The following is a 21,222-nucleotide window of genomic DNA, read 5'->3' as shown; positions in this document are numbered from 1 at the left end:
GATATATTTCTCGATAATCAAAACTCTAGGGCAGTTACTCTTGAACAAGAGTTCTCCCACACCGCTATGTCGTATTTTCCTACTGTCGCCGCTTATTGTCAACGCCTCAAAGGGTTGACCGACCAGTTGAAGAACGTTGGTTCTCCTGTGACCAACAATCGTCTTGTTCTCCAACTCGTGTCAGTTTAACTGAAGCATACAATGGAGTTGGCACGATAATTCGGCAAAGAAATCCTCTTCCTCCCTTTTATCGTGCTCGATATATGTTATCACTTGAAGAAGCCAGGCTAGCAAACAGTACCTCAACAACTGCCTCGGCCCTCTATGCGAAATCCGGGGATGATGGCTCCTCTTTGTCTATCCTTGGTCGTCCTCCATCGCTTCCTCAAGGTAATAATAATAATAATAATAATAATAATAATAATAATAATAATAATAATAATAATAATAATAATAATAATAATAATAATAATAATAATAATAATAATAGTAATAATAAGCACAAGAAGAAAGGAAAAGGAGGAAAGGGCAATACTGGCGGCACCACCGCATCAAATCAAGGTCATGCTCCTTCCACTGGCGGTCCAAACCCTACCTCCTCTGCCCCGGCTGCTGCTGCTGCTCCTTGGTCTGCCATGGGTTATGGTGGATGGCCATAGGGACCTCCTTCTCCCTGGTCTTACCCCCTATGCCCGTATCCCACTTCACCTTGGCCGCGTGCTCAGGTTCATCCACGACCTGTTTACCCTCCTCGTCAGCAAGCCTATACTGCCGAAAACACTCCCACTCCGACGGACATCGAAGCCGCCATGTACACTCTCGGGATTAATCCCCATGATCCACGTTGGTTCATGGACACGGGTGCAACATCGCACATGACATCGGATGCAGGTAATCTTTTGTCTTATGTTAATTCGAGTATTAATAATGGTATTCTTGTCGGAAGTGGTCACACTATACCAATTAAAGGTTATGGCGATTCCAAATTAACTGAACCATCCCGCTCCTTCACCCTTAAAAACGTCCTTCATGTCCCAAACATTGTCAAAAACTTAATATCCGTCAGAAAATTTACTACTGATAATTCCGTTACCGTAGAATTTGACCCTTATGGTTTTTGTGTGAAGGATTACAAGACGGGAACGCGTCTAATGAGGCGTGATAGTCGGGGTGAGCTCTATCCAATAAAGTCTTCACCATTTCCTTCCAGTCAAGCGTCTTTCACGGCCCTCGCACCGTCTCTATGGCACGCACGCCTTGGACATCCAGGGGCTCCTATTTTAAATTCGCTTCGAAAGAATAATTTAATTCCTTGTACTGGTGATTTAAAACATTCTGTTTGTTCCTCTTGCTCCATTGGTAAAGCCGTTAAACTTCCGTTTTTGCCGTCAATTACTAAGACTTATATGCCATTCGATATTATCCACTGTGATCTTTGGACCTCCCCGGTTCTTAGCTCCTCGGGACACCGTTTTTATTTAGTTTTACTCGATGATTATACGAATTTTGTGTGGACTTTTCCTTTAGCTCATAAATCACAAGTCTGTCCAACTTTCGTTAAATTTCGGCAATATATACGCACTCAATTTGAACGAGATATTAAAACAATACAATGTGATAATGGAAAAAAATTTGATAATTCCCCATTTTGGGAACTATGTGCTAAACATGGTACGTCTTTTAGGCTGTCATGCCCATACACTTCCTCACAAAATGGTAAAGCAAAACGCAAAATCCGCTCCATTAACAATATTGTTCGAACTCTTCTTCTCCATGCATCCGTCCCCCCGTCTTTTTGGCATCATGCTCTTAATTTTGCGACGTACTTGTTTAATGTGCTTCCCAATAAACAAATAGAATTTCAAACACCAATGTATAAGCTGTATCTTAAACATCCGTCCTACACTAGTATACATGTTTTCGGTTGTTTATGTTACCCGCTTATTCCACCCAATTTACGAAATAAGCTTCAAGCTCGTTCCACTCCTTGCGTCTTCCTTGGTTTCCCGGAGCATCACCGTGGCTACACATGTTACGACATCAAACACAAGAAAATTATTATTAATCGTCATCTTTGATGAGCACAAGATCCCATTTCTTGACTGTCATAAACATGGCTCCCCCGATTATCAGTTTATTGATGACGTTGTTCCTCCATATGTCCTTCGCCACCTGACCCACGCTCTACCAACCACTCGTGACCAGGCCCCAACGAGCCCTACCTAACCGCACTCCCCTGCCCAGCCGAGTACGTACTACCCATACCTCTCCTTCGAGCCCACCCAGTACCTCACCTGAACCAACTAGCACAAATATGACGACCTCTTATGACCCGTCTACCTCCACCACTCTTCCCATCTCTAAACCCGTGACACGGGCTGACCATGGCATCTACAAACCGAAACCCGTCTTCGACCTCAACACACAAGTTGCCATTTCACCCATACCTCGTAACCCCGTGTCCGCCCTTAAATATGTTAATTGGAAGTTGGCCATGGATGACGAATACAATGCTCTTATTAGCAATGGGACGTGGGATTTAGTTTCGCGGCCTCCTAATGTGAATGTTATTCGGTCTATGTGGATATTTCGTCATAAATTTCATGCTAATGGTTCTTTTGAGCGCTATAAGGCTCGTCTTGTAGGTGATGGAAAAACTCAACAAATCGGCATTGATTGCGGTGAAACGTTTAGTCCAGTGGTTAAGCCTGCCTCTATATGTGTTGTCTTAAGTTTGGCTCTAGCAAAGAAATGGTCTATACATCAATTAGATGTAAAGAATGCATTTTTGCATGGTAATCTTGATGAGACAGTGTACATGCATCAACCATTGGGTTATCGCAGTACTCGCTATCCCGACCACGTTTGTTTATTGCGCAAGTCCTTATACGGTCTCAAGCAAGCCCATCGCGCATGGTACACACGGTTTGCCGAGTACATTCAGAGACTTGGATTTGTTCATAGCAAATGTGACCATTCCTTATTCATTTACAAAGATGGTAATGATATTGCTTATTTACTTCTCTATGTTGATGATATGATTCTTACAGCATCCTCAGATTCCTTGCGTCGTTCTATAATGAGCCGTCTCAGTACTGAGTTCGCTATGAAGGATCTTGGTCCGCTGCATTATTTTCTGGGAATTGCAGTACATCGTCACAACACTGGTATGTTTCTATTCCAATCCAAATATGCGTTGGCTGTCTTAGAACATGCTGGCATGTCATCGTGTAAGCCGTGATCGACACCGGTTGACACAAAACCCAAGCTAAGTGCTGCTATCAGTACTCCTTGCGCGGACCCTTCCATGTATCGTAGCTTAACAGGTGCCCTTCAGTATCTCACACTCACTCGTCCCGACATCTCATATGCGGTTCAACAGGTGTGTCTCTTTATGCACAACCCAATGGAAGATCATATGAATGCACTAAAACGCGTGCTGCGTTACCTTAAAGGCACTCACCACTACGGTTTATGGCTTACTGTCTCCCCGGTTGTGTCTCTCACGTCATATACTGACGCCGATTGGGCTGGCTGCCCGGATACCCGCCGTTCTACGAGTGGGTATTGTGTGTTTCTCGGAGACAATCTTGTCTCGTGGGCATCGAAATGACAACCAACATTGTCTCGCTCCAATGCCAAGGCTGAATATAGAGGGGTCGCCAATGTTGTTTCTGAATCGTGTTGGCTTCGAAATCTCCTTCTAGAGCTTCATCATCCTCTACCGAAGGCAACTTTGGTTTATTGTGATAACATTAGTGCCATTTATTTAGCTGGGAATCCGGTACAACATCAGCGCACTAAACATATTGAGTTGGATATTCATTTTGTTCGCGAGAAAGTCGCTCGTGGTGATGTTCGTGTTCATCATGTCCCGTCCCGCCATCAACTCGCGGATGTTTTTACTAAAGGCCTTCCGTCTGTTCTATTTAATGATTTTCGAGACAGTCTTAACATTCGTCAACCTCCCGTTACGACTGCGGGGGTGTGTTAGAATAATTGTACATATCGTTTCAATTATTTACTTCCTTGTTTATAGCTTGTATTGTTAGCAAGTATCGTTTGTAATTAGGTAAGATACAATGGCATATCACTTGTATTTATACCCTTGGAAATATCAATAATAATCACCGATTAACTTTCCTACACTAATGACTAATGACTAACTAGTGTAGATCCCGCGCAAATGCGCGGTAAATATAAGCCTTTTAATTTTTAGTGCATTAGTTATAGATTTTAGATTTATATCTCACGAATTTTTATAAAAAATAATTAATATTAAAATTAATCAAAAGGATTGAATAATTCCATGAATTGTGTTTTTTTATGAAAATATTTGAACTACATCAAATTATTTTAAAAAAAAATTCTTTTTCCGTCACGAAATTAATAATAGGAATACAGTTGTTATGTATAGATTATTTTAAATGGAAAATTAGCTTAATAAATGAAAATCTAATTTATTTCCATATATAAGTTTGAGCACTTTGGAGGGAAAACTTTAGAGAAATTGTATTCTCTTAGTATATAGGAGGTTTATATTTTTTAAATTTGCACCTCATTAATATTTATCAGTTCACTCCATTGTATTTTGATATGAAACAAAAAATTGAAATGAAAAACTAATAAAAAAATTTATTTAAGTTGTGAATTTATTTTAGTTAATATTTTTTGTCACGAAGCTAATAGTAAGAATGTGTCAAGTTATTATCTACAGTAATAGTTATTACATTACTGAAAATTTAACAACTTATACTTTATAGTTTAATATTAATTTTATTTTATTTTAATGAAAAAAATCATAATTATGAATTTATTTAAAATATGAGAGTTTATTTATAAGAATATATTAATTGAAAAGATAATAATGAAATGAAAGAAAATTTTATTTATTACCTTATTTAGCTAGATGCTTTTTAGAGGGAAAACTAAGAGAATTTTTATTCTCTTAGTAGTAGGGGGGACTAGTGTAGATCCCGCGCAAATGCTCGGTAAATATAAGCCTTTTAATTTTTAGTGCATTAGTTATAGATTTTAGATTTATATCTCACGAATTTTTATAAAAAATAATTAATATTAAAATTAATCAAAAGAATTGAATAATTCCATGAATTATGTTTTTTATGAAAATATTTGAACTACATCAAATTATTTTTAAAAAAAATTCTTTTTCCGTCACGAAATTAATAATAGGAATACATTTGTTATGTATAGATTATTTTAAATGGAAAATTAGCTTAATAAATGAAAATCTAATTTATTTCCATATATAAGTTTGATCACTTTGGAGGGAAAACTTTAGAGAAATTGTATTCTCTTAGTATATAGGAGGTTTATATTTTTTAAATTTGCACCTCATTAATATTTATCAGTTCACTCCATTGTATTTTGATATGAAACAAAAAATTGAAATGAAAAACTAATAAAAAAATTTATTTAAGTTGTGAATTTATTTTAGTTAATATTTTTTGTCACGAAGCTAATAGTAAGAATGTGTCAAGTTATTATCTACAGTAATAGTTATTACATTACTGAAAATTTAACAACTTATACTTTATAGTTTAATATTAATTTTATTTTATTTTAATGAAAAAAATCATAATTATGAATTTATTTAAAATATGAGAGTTTATTTATAAGAATATATTAATTGAAAAGATAATAATGAAATGAAAGAAAATTTTATTTATTACCTTATTTAGCTAGATGCTTTTTAGAGGGAAAACTAAGAGAATTTTTATTCTCTTAGTAGTAGGGGGGACTAGTGTAGATCCCGCGCAAATGCTCGGTAAATATAAGCCTTTTAATTTTTAGTGCATTAGTTATAGATTTTAGATTTATATCTCACGAATTTTTATAAAAAATAATTAATATTAAAATTAATCAAAAGAATTGAATAATTCCATGAATTATGTTTTTTATGAAAATATTTGAACTACATCAAATTATTTTAAAAAAAAATTCTTTTTCCGTCACGAAATTAATAATAGGAATACATTTGTTATGTATAGATTATTTTAAATGGAAAATTAGCTTAATAAATGAAAATCTAATTTATTTCCATATATAAGTTTGATCACTTTGGAGGGAAAACTTTAGAGAAATTGTATTCTCTTAGTATATAGGAGGTTTATATTTTTTAAATTTGCACCTCATTAATATTTATCAGTTCACTCCATTGTATTTTGATATGAAACAAAAAATTGAAATGAAAAACTAATAAAAAAATTTATTTAAGTTGTGAATTTATTTTAGTTAATATTTTTTGTCACGAAGCTAATAGTAAGAATGTGTCAAGTTATTATCTACAGTAATAGTTATTACATTACTGAAAATTTAACAACTTATACTTTATAGTTTAATATTAATTTTATTTTATTTTAATGAAAAAAATCATAATTATGAATTTATTTAAAATATGAGAGTTTATTTATAAGAATATATTAATTGAAAAGATAATAATGAAATGAAAGAAAATTTTATTTATTACCTTATTTAGCTAGATGCTTTTTAGAGGGAAAACTAAGAGAATTTTTATTCTCTTAGTAGTAGGGGGGATGAGGGGTGTCCGACTATCCGGGTATATTGAGGTGTATAGAGTTATTGATTCGTCAATCATCAACTAAATTTTCGATAGACGGCATACAATATTATACGATCATTTGATCTACATCTTACTTAACTAACTAAGTACAAGTGCATTGTGCATAACATCCAACCAAGTGTAAAAGTATTTTCGATTCCTCTTAGTTAGTATAATGAATTCTTTTTCACTTTATAATCCTCTATTTTGGCGAACCTATGAATTTTAACGAGCTTTTCTATTACACTTGGTCTCACTTATGAGTTATAATGCTATATCGGTCTTAACTCTTAAGTGTAAAACTGACAAATACTACTACATAAATAAATAGAAAAAATTTGTCATAATTTATGCATTTTTTTCTCATCTATTTATTTGACCTGATGCTATTTATATTTCTATCTAAAAAGAGTAAAGACAAATCAATCACAATTATTCACAAAATAAGAAAATATCGTAAAATCCTAATTTTATACTTCCTCCATTCCATTCAATTTTATATATTTGATTTATACACGTATATGAATGCTCATTATCTTTTGTTAATATCTTTAGTTACATGTTAATAAAAAATTATAAAAATTTGATATTCACAATGTACTCGTTAAGATAATTTAAACAAGATCTCACATGACTATCTTTTATGCTATATATTAGAAATTGTATCGAAAATTCTCTTCGCTTATAAACTAGTTTTATATCCGTGCAACAAAATTGCACGCGATTATATATTCAACAATTTAATTAAATGCATAAATATTAAAAACAAAATTAAAAATAGTTATAACTTAAAATACTAATATAATTATAGTTATCGAAAAATTTCTTTGAAAACTATCCCCTCCACATATAGCTATGTAGGAATAATTATTTATGCTTTAATAATATACATTTTATAGTTATACATTAATCTTTTTATAATCACAAAATCTCATTATAGACGGCACATATCCGTCTATAACTAAAGACGAGTCAAATACAATACCACATTTCTAATAGGACAAGCAACAAATGGGGTGGTGGGGGTAAAAAATGTCACCACTTTCAAGCTATTTGACCCGTCTTTAGCTATAGACGGATATATCCGTCTATAGCAAGAGTAGCTGTTTTATAATACATGAAGAAAGCATAATATAACATTAAGTATTTATTTAAAAAGGTAGGAAATAGAGTAAAGTAATTAATTAAAGAAAATATGAGAGATAGTAATTAAATATGTATGAAAAATATGGGGGACCCACCAAAATAAAAGTTTTTCAAGTCTTAAAAATTATTGGCCAATAAAAATGTAAAAAATAACTTGACTTTTATAATATGTAGATAATATCCAAAAAAACAAATATATAAAATTGAATGGAATGGAAAAATACTCCGTATGAAGCAAGTCAAGCAACCTCATAAGTCATAACCGCGTGAAGTCACCATCCTAGTGGAAGAATTGGTATCGTGGTTCCCGTGTGAGGGAAGTTGCTAAGGAAACATATTAGTACAACAAACAACATGCCGTAGCCATTTAGTGCAAATTGAGACCAAGATGTACGATATTATTCTACTTTCTACTTGCCAATTTGATAGTATATAGAAGTACTTTCTCCTATTTACTTACTATTTTTTTCCCTATTTCCTTAAATGGATTATTCAGGTTTTTTTTCCCTTTCTTATTTCGGAAATTTTTACTCTTATTTTATTCATCCCTCCCTCCTATAACCAAACCCCACCCAACTCTTTTACACATATTTTAATATTTTCCTTAATGTTTTGGTCCCATAATTCCTTATTTAACTCCTAATTATTCATCCACCTCTCCTATCACTAAACCCCACCTAACTATTTTACTCTTATTTTATTCATCGTCTTAATAACCGTGCATACAAACAAAGGGAATAAAATAGAAATTAGGAGGGAGTACAATAGTAAAGGCCATATTATGCCTAGTTCGTCGCTTTAAAAACTTCCTCCAATCTATTTACACAAATCATTATTTAAAACGAAAATATTCATTTTATATTTAAAATGGGTTAAGTATTACTCAATCATATAAATGAGGCAAAATAATAATATTCAGAAAATAACAAAAGTTTGTCTCATTTATCTAAATAGATAGTACGGAGTACAGTGTATTAGTATTTGACGGACGAATGATTGGTTAGATAAAACTTTTACCCGACTCATCGATAATCTATGGCGGATCTTGGAGTTAATACTAACTAGTATTGGTGCCCGGCTTCGCCCGGGCTACCTCTACTTACCGTTAAATTTTTTTTTTCATTAAATAAAATACTTAAAGTTGCATAACCCATAAATTTATCAATAATATATTTTTCTATGACATATCCTAAAATTACGATGAAATAAATTTGAGACAAATTCACTACTCCCGCTATTAATATTTTACTCTTATTAATGAAATAATAGTAATAACATTTCACTACTTTCCCGTAACCATTGTTACTTTCACTACTCCCGCCGTAATTATTGTTACTGTCATTATTGCCGCATTAATATTGATAATTTCACTACTCCCGCCGTAATTATTGTTACTTTCACTATTGCTGTATTAATATTGATTATTTCACTACTCCCGTTGTTGTTTCTACCACTTTCACTAATCTCGCTGATAATATTGTTACTTTTACTATTCAAATGAGTGATTACTATCATATAACTATATCCAATGTTACTACAACTCCTTTCTTTACTGACGAAATTACTTTTACTATTTAGGCATGCAATTTTAAGAGGATTATATATTTATATAAATATATTACATATATGCGTTAAATCAAATCGAAAGAATTATGCAATATTATATATTATGGAATCTAACTTGAATTATTTATAACCTACTTATATTATATTCTTGTATGTTAAATAACCAACATCTCTGTAATAATAATTAATACCATAAGTTTGTATGTTTATACTAATTAATTATTTTATTTTAGGGAAATTGATCATCTTCTAGTCTTCTATAAATATTTAGGAAAATTACCAAGCACCTTCTCCCGACTCATCGATAATCTATGGCGGATCTTGGAGTTAATACTAATAATAATAATCGAGATTTTTACTATTGATATCATTAGGGGTGTTTGGTTGGAGCTTTTGGAATGGATTTGAATGAATTCAGCCCATTCCAATGTTTGGTTGGAGCATTTTGGAATGGATTTAGATACATGATGGATTCAAACTTTATTTCAACCCCTTGGAATTCCATACCCACCGCTCCCTCCAAGTTTTTAACTCCATTCCACACATGCACATTATTATTCCCACTAATTTTATGCCCGTGCAAAAAATACACGAGTTTAATTGTGTTATCATTTGCTTTTTAGATACTATTCATAAGGTAAGAGAATCGTTAAAATATTTTTCAATACATAACCTAAAATACAGTCATGAGATATCTGGTTTGATTTGTCTTAATAGAGGAAATATATGTTACTATAATTTTTTCGAACAAAGGCGACATATTTAACCCAAATAACGACAATAGTAATAGTAATAATCAAGTTTAACGTTTATACATTAGTAGTTTCCTGACCCACTTATTTGTGAACATATTGAAGTTTCTCGGCCTATTACTTTTTGTCTCCTCTAGTTTTACACTCGTACAAAAAATGTAAGCAAAATTGAACATACATTATATAGATATATTTTTATAAAATGAATTTATCTAAATTTACGGGATTTAGTTTAAAAGCCTATTGAAAGATGAATATATTTAATTTTTGACCCGTTTTAAGATTTAAGCAAATACTCTGTTTTAAGCAAAACTTAGCGTTTTTAATATAATATAATTTAAATATTACAGTTTTAAATTGATAGAAAGTGTAAAAGAAATCTCCCATAGGCCATAGTTGATATGAATGAGCTGAAAATAACACAATAATATCTCGACATATTTAAAAAAAATGTAAATTTACACAAATTGGAATTATATCTCGACAAATTAAAAAACAAAATGTAAAAGGTGAAAATAACCCAAATTAATTTACACTCCTATTTATGAAGTTACCTCACTCTCATTTACCCTAATGACTCTAACCCTCCCTCACTCCCAGTCTCAAATAAGCCTTTATATTAATGAGGTGAAGTCTCTCTCTAGAAAAGTGGAGAGAGATTTTTCTCTCAACAGCAAAATTAATTTCTAAGAAATATAGAAAGGATTTGGGGATCCATTTCCCAGTTCTCCCATCTTCCTTCTTTGTCCCAACTCTTAGCTTATTTTTTCATTATCTTCTTCTTTTCTTAAGATAAATGTAGATCTTCATCTTTTTCATAGAGATGAGAGAAATATTTTTCAGTCTTTTCCTTTGATTTATTTTACCTTCTCTAAGACTCGACTTTTTGGCTCTCCATTTTAGCCTAGGAGAGCTAAATTTAGTCATATGTCTTGTTTAAAGAAGGTTTAATTAATCAAGGATTTAAATAGCATTTTGAGGTAAATCTCATTCTTTTGGTTTAAGCATCACTTGGAGAACGAATGTCAGTTTTACGGATCGGATTTTCTTCACTGTTTTGGACTCATCTGTTTTCCAAGGCTTGTGTTGAATTGAGTAGTATCTTGCTGCTTTTTTCCCAGGTTAATGTACAACTTACTTTAGCTACATCCTTTTCAATCTTTTGCGTTTTTGTGATTCTTTTAAAGGGTTCTCTTTTTGATAGTCGTAGTCTTTTTGCCCTTTTATCCTTCCAAGTAACTGATTTTCTTTATGGTAATTGAAAATCTTTTGATTTTCTTTTACGTTCTCATCCGTATGGATGTTATAGGTTGATTTTAAATTAACCTAGTTTCCTTTCCTTAAAAAAAAAAAAAAATCTCTATATTTCCGCCGCCTTCTATCTCCCTTCTCCACACACTATAGCTATAGCTATATCATTTAATCCTAGATCCATCTTGATCATAACGCCCGAATTCATTATATATATTCATCTTAAACTTTGTTGTAGTCTTTCTGCTCATCTTCAGAAAAAAAAGAGAGGATAAATTACCGTCTAATTTTCTGCCTCATCTCCTGCGAATTTAATGGATTTAATGTCATTATTGGAGTTAATTGAAGAGTATAATCAGAAGAACTTCATGTAAGTATCATCCGAATCTTATATTTGGATTTTTTTTACCTCGCTTGAATGTATTTTAAGATACATATTTTTTTATTTTTAAAATTTGTCAATGTGTTTTTTAAAACAATTTTCTAATCTTCTATACATCGTAATTGTTAAGTTTTCATTATGTTTATTCTGATGTGTTTTCTTAAAGATTTTTATTTGTATTTTTTTTTTTGCCAAAATCTTCAGATCTACATTTACATTTTTTTGCCAACAAATGTTTTATTATGTTCATAATAGTAATTTCATTCTTTGTTATTTTATAAAATTCTTATATTTACCATAATCGAATTATATGATAGGATATTTGAGTAGAGTTTTCTAGATCGAAATTTTCCATTAATTTTTATCATTAATTAAGATGTTTGATGTTATTTTTTGCAGAATTTTCTATTGAAATTACATCTTAGGTGGAAGCAAAGTGGTGCTTATTTATGTATAGGGTAATTTAGATTCACATTTTTTTATTTTTCTAGGTTTGTATGTATTGGTAAATTTGTAGTATGTAGTACTATGTAAATTTGTATACTGGTTGTTGAGAGGTTGAAATTAGTATTTCTGAAAACCTTCATGAATTTTATTTAATTTATTAAAGCTGGAGAGAAGAAAGAGTAATTAATTCCAATTTATAGAACGTGGGTGTGTTGAAATAAAAGAATTTTCCTTCTCTAAGACCATGCCCAAGCAAGGTCACCAACCGGGTCGTGACCTTGTTGGGTAATGCTAATGACGTAATTAACGAGTAAATCGATGTTGTTATTGGTAGGGATGGCAATTCCACCCTTACCCTGTGGATATCCATTCACCCGAAATTAAATGGGTGGGATATGGATGACGAATTTTTTTCGAATTTAGGGTAGGATATGGATATGGGTGAATTTAGGGTGGGATATGGATTATCGTCTCTCACCCGCTTAACCATCCTGTGGATATCCGAAATTAATATTTATAATTAATTTTTTATTAAGTTAATAATTATTTAGGTCATTAATGATTTCCCTTCAAAAATATTTTTCTTTATCAGAAATTTTACTTAATTTTAATATCATACAGTTATTTAGGAAAAATAAAACTTGTGTTTATATGGATATTGTTATTTTCACTAATCAAAATAACTTACTTTTGTTAGTTTAATCAATAGTATAATGCGTTGGTGGTTTCTTTATAGTTGGCGTGGCGTATTTGTATGGTCACTTGCTTTGCAAACAGACTTTGTTCTTGGATATATATTGGGTTGCTATTTGCTAACACATATTGTTACTTGAATTATGTATGCCTTTTAATTTTTTCGCCACAATTTTTTTACGATATATTATCTTTAAATTTTATAAGTTGTGAAAATATCCAACGGGTACCCGCTCCACCCGGTGGATATGGATATGGATGGATGAAAAAATATTAAATGGATGAGGGTGGGATATGGATGATCATAAATTAAATGGATATGGATATGGATATGGCTCCACCCCATCCATATCCTACCCATTGTCATCCCTACTCCCAAGTCTTAAGACTCTGCCACATCAGCTTTCCACTAACTTTTATTATTTCTTTATTGTTCAGACTCATCTCAGACTCACCTCAGATTTTATACATTATCCGTCAGACTCAACTCATACTCTACTAGTCTACTTTTCCACTCCACTTTATTTTTTTAACAAAAATAAAGGACACATGTTGTCCGCCCATTGAATAATTTTTCTTTAAGGTGGGGTCAAGACTCACCCAAAGTCTTAAGTTGAGTCTTAGATTTTTAAGACTCAACTTAAAACTTTGTTAAGACTCTGTCAAGACTAGGGTAGATTATTGGTAGTCTTGTTTCAAGACTTACCAAAGTCTTGTCTCAAGACTACCAATAATCTTACCCTTAGTTTTACCAAATAAAGTCTTAGCTCAATATTGATTTTGATAGGAAGGATTGTAGGAATAATGGTTTGACATTTTATTTTATTTTTACAAGATGAACTTCTATAAATAACTAGTTGTTCCACCGCGCCCGAATCGGGCGTGATAGGCTTTATCGCGTACCTATGCAAAGATAATTTCCCTAGACACAATTAAATGTAGTAATAGGGGTCGAACACAGGGAAACGGGAATTACTTCATGAATTGCTGTGAGTAGATTTTTATCAAGGTCGATTACGATTTGGATTTGATTTGCTTGTTTGATGATTACTAAAAATGCAAAGTAAATAATATGATAAAAGGTAGTCTAAAGGATTCGGGTCACTCATGCAAAGGTAAACATATAAACATGATAAACTTGATATTAATAATCTTGTCAATTGCTTAGGCTTAAAGATACCCACCTTCCGGCATTAGTATCAACCATAGACCGGGTCCTAGAGAAACTCTCGTCCATGACTAGGTCGTCCTACCACACATGCTTAGTCTAATTCAATTCCGTGCCTCTCGACTTTAGAACGAATGAACAAACTTAATCAATTGAATAGGGCCCTAAACAATGATTAAACATTGTGGCACAAGCATGTGATAGAAGCAATATGATCAATATTATTATGGACTTTATTTAATCATGTTATATGTTTGATTTTGCATGGCTCCCCTAGCCTTTAGACTAGAGACTTTAGCTACTCATATTTGTAAAAGAAATGCAAATGATATTTAGATTATAAGGCATATTGTAGGAATTATAACTAAAGTGGAAATTGTATACTAATGATGAAATGTAAAAGACATATACTAAACTCATAAACAAAATACAAAATGTAAATAAGAGAAAGATTACCAAAGTAGTAGCTTGATAGAACTTACTTGGAAACCAAATGCTTGAATATATAATAACCAAATGTTTAACAACTACAAGATTAACTAATTTGTAAACTAATATGAAAACTATTGAAAGAAATATAATGCTTAAGGCTATGAAGAACTAAGAATGAGACGTAAAAATTGGATGCTTAGAACCTAGGAATACCTCTCCTATTTATAGGAGAGGAGGAGAAGCGCAAACAACCAAGGATCATGCAACCCCTATCGGGGTTGGGTGGCCCCGATCGGGGCCGTGTGTCCCTCCGTCATTCCACTTAGTTCGTGCTTGATTGCGTGAGGGATCTCTATGCTTCTTTCGGTAGTGCTCAATTTCTAGCATCCTAAGCTCTTCTTGGCATCCTAAGCTTTCATGGCATCCTAAGCTTGACCTTAATAAGGACCTTGAAGTTGGGCTTGACTTTGATTGTTGGCAACATTTGTAATTCTCATTTCAATCGAACAATTCTTCATGCAAACACCCAATCCAATGCTCCATGCTTAGTCCAATGTTAGGCTTTGTTTAGCTTAGTGAACTTGGTGTACGAAATCATAGGAAAAAGCCTCTATATACTTAGATTCCTACAAAACCGTAACAAACACAACAATACACCTAGAACACAAAATTAGCTCAAAAGTATACTAATTAAAGTATGATAATCAATAGAAACCGAGCTAAAATGAGGGGTAAAAGTGTATATAAAATGAACATATCAAACTCCCCCAAGCTAAACCCTTGCTTGTCCTCAAGCAAGAAACCAAATCCATCAAATGCTATATCCTAAACAAAGCTAAGCATAACGATTTAAAAACCCGAAACAACATGGGCAAGGAATAAAGCAAGACATGGATGAGATTTACACGACGGCGTAGCATAGAAAACTTTGAATGAACCTTTAAGCTCTTGCATGATCTTTTGACTTATGGACTCTCACGGGACACTCAAACTCTTTTATATGTGAAAGGACAATTTTTGTGAGTGAACACTCAACTATCCTCAACTTATAACAATGTGTCCGCAATCTAATATGGTAAACATGTCAAAACTAGTAAGCAAGGATAATCATACGTGAGCATGATAAAGAAGCCAAATGGGTAGGAAGAAGGCAATAATGTAATGGGTAAGAAGGGGGAACAAATGAATTATGGTAATGTGGAGCTAAGTCAAGCTAGCAACTACCAAATTGTAAAGGTGCTCAATCCTATTTCTAACCCAATTTTGCAATGCAAACCATGAGAAAATCCTCCAAAATATATGAATAATGCATGATAATTTCTCACATCAACTTCTTCTTCTCTTTTTCCTTTTTTTTTTCTTTTTCAATTTATTCATCTCTTGTTTTTCATTTTCTTTCATGCTTATTCATTTCTTTTTCTTCTTGATTTTTTTCAATTCAATTCATCATCACTTTTTCTTCTTTTCTTTCTTGATCATTAAGACCAAGCTCACATGATTGTCCAAACTTTGAAATAAATCCCAATTGAGCATCCGAACAAGGACAAACAAAGCTACTAGCTCAACAAGGGTAGGCAATTTATAATGTAGCTAGGGAAAATTGTTTGTGAAGGGAAAATTCTCCAAAATGCTATAACAGATGAATGAATGCTTACCAAGAGATGACATGAGAACCATACTTGTGCGTTTTGATAAAACACATATCATAAGGAGACATACACTCACCTAAGAGAGACCGGATATGGATGCATCGGTCAAAAAGAGGCTCTACCTTACCATTTTGTAGCTTGCCAAAAGTCAAGACCAAGCCCATTCGATTCATTCTTTATCTCCCGCCTACTATGTCAAGACATCCCCATGTAGCTAATATCCCATCATTATAGAATAAATCATTAGCAACAAGCTATTAATAGGATAAGCAAAGAGGAAAGTAGGCTATAAGCAAGCATAAAGCAAAAATTTCTCTCAAAATTTTCAAATTTTCTACACTACATGCAACTACACTATATGCAAATGCATGCAATCTATACTATATGCAAATGCAATCCCCCCCAAGCTAAACATCACATTGTCCTCAATGTGCCAACTATCCAAATCACCCAATCAAACCATAAAAATGGCTTAAAGCACAAAACAAGAAGGACTAGAGGTTATGTTTAAAGGGATGCAAGATCGAAACTAAAATGCAAAGCAATTAAAAACTTACTTGATTTGCAAATCGAGTATTTTATTTCTAATCTACGAAAAACAGAAAATTGCAGCAAAATGAAAAAAATAAAAATAAATAAAAGCAATAAAAAGTTTGGGTTGCCTCCCAAGAAGCGCTGGTTTAACGTCCCGCACGACGTAAGAAGCTATTTGATTCAAGTTTTGTCATTGAGCTTGCCACCAACCAAGCTCCATTTCATAGCTATCTTTGCATTTCTCAACCATTTGAAATTATTCAAATAAAATTTCCCTTTCTTCCTTTTTCCACTTTTAGCAATAGCGTCCTTAGCATCATCTCCTACAAGGCAAACAACACCCACATCGTCCTCCAACGGATCCATTAGTGAGGATCCAAGCATAGCAGAGGCATAAGAAGAGTCCACAGTGCTAAATAAATAACAAGACTCTTGTAACATTGGGCTTCTAATGGTGTTGTTTTTGCTAAAGGAAACCCGGTCATCATCCACTTCCAATGTCAACCTCCCATTTTTCACATCAATTAGCGCACCCGCGGTGTGTAAAAATGGCCTACCCAATATAATTGGGGTTTGTAAATCCTCGGCCATATCAAGTATGAGGAAGTCAACGGGTATGAAAAACTTGCCAACTTTGACGGGAACATCTTCTAAGACACCTAGAGGTCGCTTTAAAGAACGGTCCGCCATTTGCAATGTAATACTTGTGCATTTTAAAGCACCCATGTTAAGTTTTTCACAAAGGGAATAGGGCATGACACTCACACTAGCACCTAGGTCACAAAGGGCCTTATCAATGGTATATTTGCCTATAGTGCAAGGAATAGAATAGCTACCGGGGTCCTTAAGTTTCGGGGGAGACTTGTTTTGTAAGAGTGCACTACACTCTTCGGTGAACGCAATGGTCTCAACCTCATTGAAGGAACGCTTCTTTGAGAGGATTTCCTTCATAAACTTTGCGTAAGAAGGGACTTGGGTAATCAATTCCATAAACGGGATGGTAACTTGCAAATTCTTACAAACTTCCAAAAATTTAGCAAACTTACCTTCCTCCTTGTGCTTTGCTAGACGGTGGGGAAATGGCATTTGAACAACTTCTTTTGGAGGAGCATCCTCCACATCTTTCACTATCTCTTTGGGAGCACTCACCTTGTTTGAAACGACATCACTCTCCTTAGCATTAGGAGAGATTTCTTCAATAACCACCTCATCACTTTCTTTTGGCATAGGAGACCCAACATCTTTGGCATCAAGCTTGCTCTTCCTCTTTAGCATCAACAATCGATGAGGAAATGGCACACGATCTTTAACAATAGGCTCTTCACTAGCCTTCCCTTTGTCATTTCCCCCAAGCTTAGCCTTTTTAACAACCACCTCATCATCCAAAGTCATGGATGGCCCATCATAGCTTGAACCACTTCTCAAGGAAATAGAATTAGCGGTTTCATGTGGTTGCTCACCTTGGGGAGGTAGTTGACCGTTCTTCCTTTGAGAGCTAGAGGCGGCTAATTGAGCCACTTGTTGTTCCAACATCTTGACCGCGGCACTATGAGCTTGATCATTTTTTTGAATTTGAGCCAACAACTCTCTTTGCATTTGGACTATCATGCCCTCAAGCTTACCACCTCCTTGATTGTTTTGTTGGCTATTTTGTGGTGGATTTTGTTGGTAATTATTTTGTGGGGGCCTTTGTTGATTTTGATAACCCGGTGGAGGGGTATACTTTTGTTGTTGAGGAACATAGGCATTTTGTTGTGGTGGGGGTTGAGGGTTTAGCACATTAGTGCTAGTGTAAGACAAGTTCGGATGGAATTTTGAATTCGGGTTGTAAGTGTTGGAAAATGTACTCGGTGGATATGAACTTTGTCTAAAAGCTTGAAAAGCATTTACCTCTTCTATAGAAGCTCGACAATGAGCGGCATAATGACCCGCACCTCCACATCCATCACAAACGATGATTTGGTTTGTTGAAGACACAACATTGAGTTGTTGGATGGAATCTTTAGCATCTCTCTCCGCCAATTGTTGTTGGAGCAAGGCAATTTGAGCTAGCAAGACGGAGTTGTTGGAGGATTCTTCTTTACCTTTAGGTGGCACAACTCGGGAATTGACATATTGGGCATCATGGACCGCCATAGATTCGATCGTGGAATGAGCAAGATCGGTGTCAATTTGATCAAACCGCCCATTGTTGGCGGAATCAAGAATCCTTCGGGACTCGGCACAACATCCATTGTAGAATGTTATTGCAAGAAACCATTCATCTAGCCCATGATGTGGGCATTGCCTTTGAAGCTCCTTGTACCTCTCCCAAGCTTCATATAAGCTCTCAAGAGCTTGTTGACGGAATCCGGTGATTTGGCTCCTCAAAGTTTGAGTTTTCTCTGGTGGAAAAAAGCCTGGCCTGGCCTTGTCCAAAGCCTGGCCTTGTCCTTCAAAGAGAAAGGGAAAAGTATTTCCCTTATTTGGTCTTGGGTGACGCCCGTTTGACGGATCATGGAGCAATAGTCACAAAAGTTTTGCACATGCAAATTAGGATCCTCCAAAGGACTTCCTCCAAATTGCTTTCTCTCCACAAGGCTAATGAAAGCCGGCTTGATCTCGAATTGCGGCGCGGTAATTTGAGTGGTGGTGATACCGGCCGGAAGCATGGCCGCAGTGGGCTTTGAGTGATCGGAAAGTTTCACCATCTTTTTCGTAGTAGATGGTGGTGGTGGTGGAGTTGATGAACAAGAAACCTCCTCCCCTTCAAGAACCTCTAGATCGTCTAAATAAGACTTTATAGCACTTTCAATTTGTATGGGAGAAGCGGCTTCTTTCACTTCCTTCCAAAAACGTCGTCTTCTCCTAAATGTTTTCTCGGGATCGGAATCCGGTGAAAGCCATTCTCCACTTCGAGAGGACCTGGGCATAAGACAACAATTTCTAGAGAAATGATAAGTAACGGTCTTAAGGAACAAGTGTTCCCTAAGACAAAGAAAAACAAGATAAAAATCGACAATTCAATAGTCAATAGAACCGTTTCCCCGGCAACGGCACCAAAATTTGATAGGCTTTATCGCGTACCTATGCAAAGATAATTTCCCTAGACACAATTAAATGTAGTAATAGGGGTCGAACACAGGGAAACGGGAATTACTTCATGAATTGCTGTGAGTAGATTTTTATCAAGGTCGATTACGATTTGGATTTGATTTGCTTGTTTGATGATTACTAAAAATGCAAAGTAAATAATATGATAAAAGGTAGTCTAAAGGATTCGGGTCACTCATGCAAAGGTAAACATATAAACATGATAAACTTGATATTAATAATCTTGTCAATTGCTTAGGCTTAAAGATACCCACCTTCCAGCATTAGTATCAACCATAGACCGGGTCCTAGAGAAACTCTCGTCCATGACTAGGTCGTCCTACCACACATGCTTAGTCTAATTCAATTCCGTGCCTCTCGACTTTAGAACGAATGAACAAACTTAATCAATTGAATATGGCCCTAAACAATGATTAAACATTGTGGCACAAGCATGTGATAGAAGCAATATGATCAATATTATTATGGACTTTATTTAATCATGTTATATGTTTGATTTTGCATGGCTCCCCTAGCCTTTAGACTAGAGACTTTAGCTACTCATATTTGTAAAAGAAATGCAAATGATATTTAGATTATAAGGCATATTGTAGGAATTATAACTAAAGTGGAAATTGTATACTAATGATGAAATGTAAAAGACATATACTAAACTCATAAACAAAATACAAAATGTAAATAAGAGAAAGATTACCAAAGTAGTAGCTTGATAGAACTTACTTGGAAACCAAATGCTTGAATATATAATAACCAAATGTTTAACAACTACAAGATTAACTAATTTGTAAACTAATATGAAAACTATTGAAAGAAATATAATGCTTAAGGCTATGAAGAACTAAGAATGAGACGTAAAAATTGGATGCTTAGAACCTAGGAATACCTCTCCTATTTATAGGAGAGGAGGAGAAGCGCAAACAACCAAGGATCATGCAACCCCTATCGGGGTTGCGTGGCCCCGATCGGGGCCGTGTGTCCCTCCGTCATTCCACTTAGTTCGTGCTTGATTGCGTGAGGGATCTCTATGCTTCTTTCGGTAGTGCTCAATTTCTAGCATCCTAAGCTCTTCTTGGCATCCTAAGCTTTCATGGCATCCTAAGCTTGACCTTAATAAGGACCTTGAAGTTGGGCTTGACTTTGATTGTTAGCAACATTTGTAATTCTCATTTCAATCCAACAATTCTTCATGCAAACACCCAATCCAATGCTCCATGCTTAGTCCAATGTTAGGCTTTGTTTAGCTTAGTGAACTTGGTGTACGAAATCATAGGAAAAGCCTCTATATACTTAGATTCCTACAAAACCGTAACAAACACAACAATACACCTAGAACACAAATTTAGCTCAAAAGTATACTAATTAAAGTATGATAATCAATAGAAACCGAGCTAAAATGAGGGGTAAAAGTGTATATAAAATGAACATATCAGGGCGTGGTGACCCAATTTGGCTAAATGGTTAAGTGAAATATGAAGAGCACGTGAAAGCATAGTACGTCTTTCAACATCATATATTTTAAAACAGTG

The 21,222-nt window shown here is 34.4% G+C and overlaps 1 non-coding gene across 1 annotated transcript; it reads left to right on the top strand.

The window, feature by feature from the left end:
* The first annotated feature begins 18,869 nt into the window (after positions 1-18,869).
* Positions 18,870-18,976, top strand: LOC141634879 (small nucleolar RNA R71). Its single transcript, XR_012539596.1, has one exon. It is a non-coding gene; the product is annotated as a small nucleolar RNA R71 (small nucleolar RNA).
* Positions 18,977-21,222: the final 2,246 nt, after the last annotated feature.

Source organism: Silene latifolia, chromosome Y (genome assembly GCF_048544455.1).
Source record: "Silene latifolia isolate original U9 population chromosome Y, ASM4854445v1, whole genome shotgun sequence".
Lineage (NCBI taxonomy): Eukaryota > Viridiplantae > Streptophyta > Magnoliopsida > Caryophyllales > Caryophyllaceae > Silene > Silene latifolia.
This window is presented reverse-complemented; position numbering and strand designations above follow the sequence as displayed.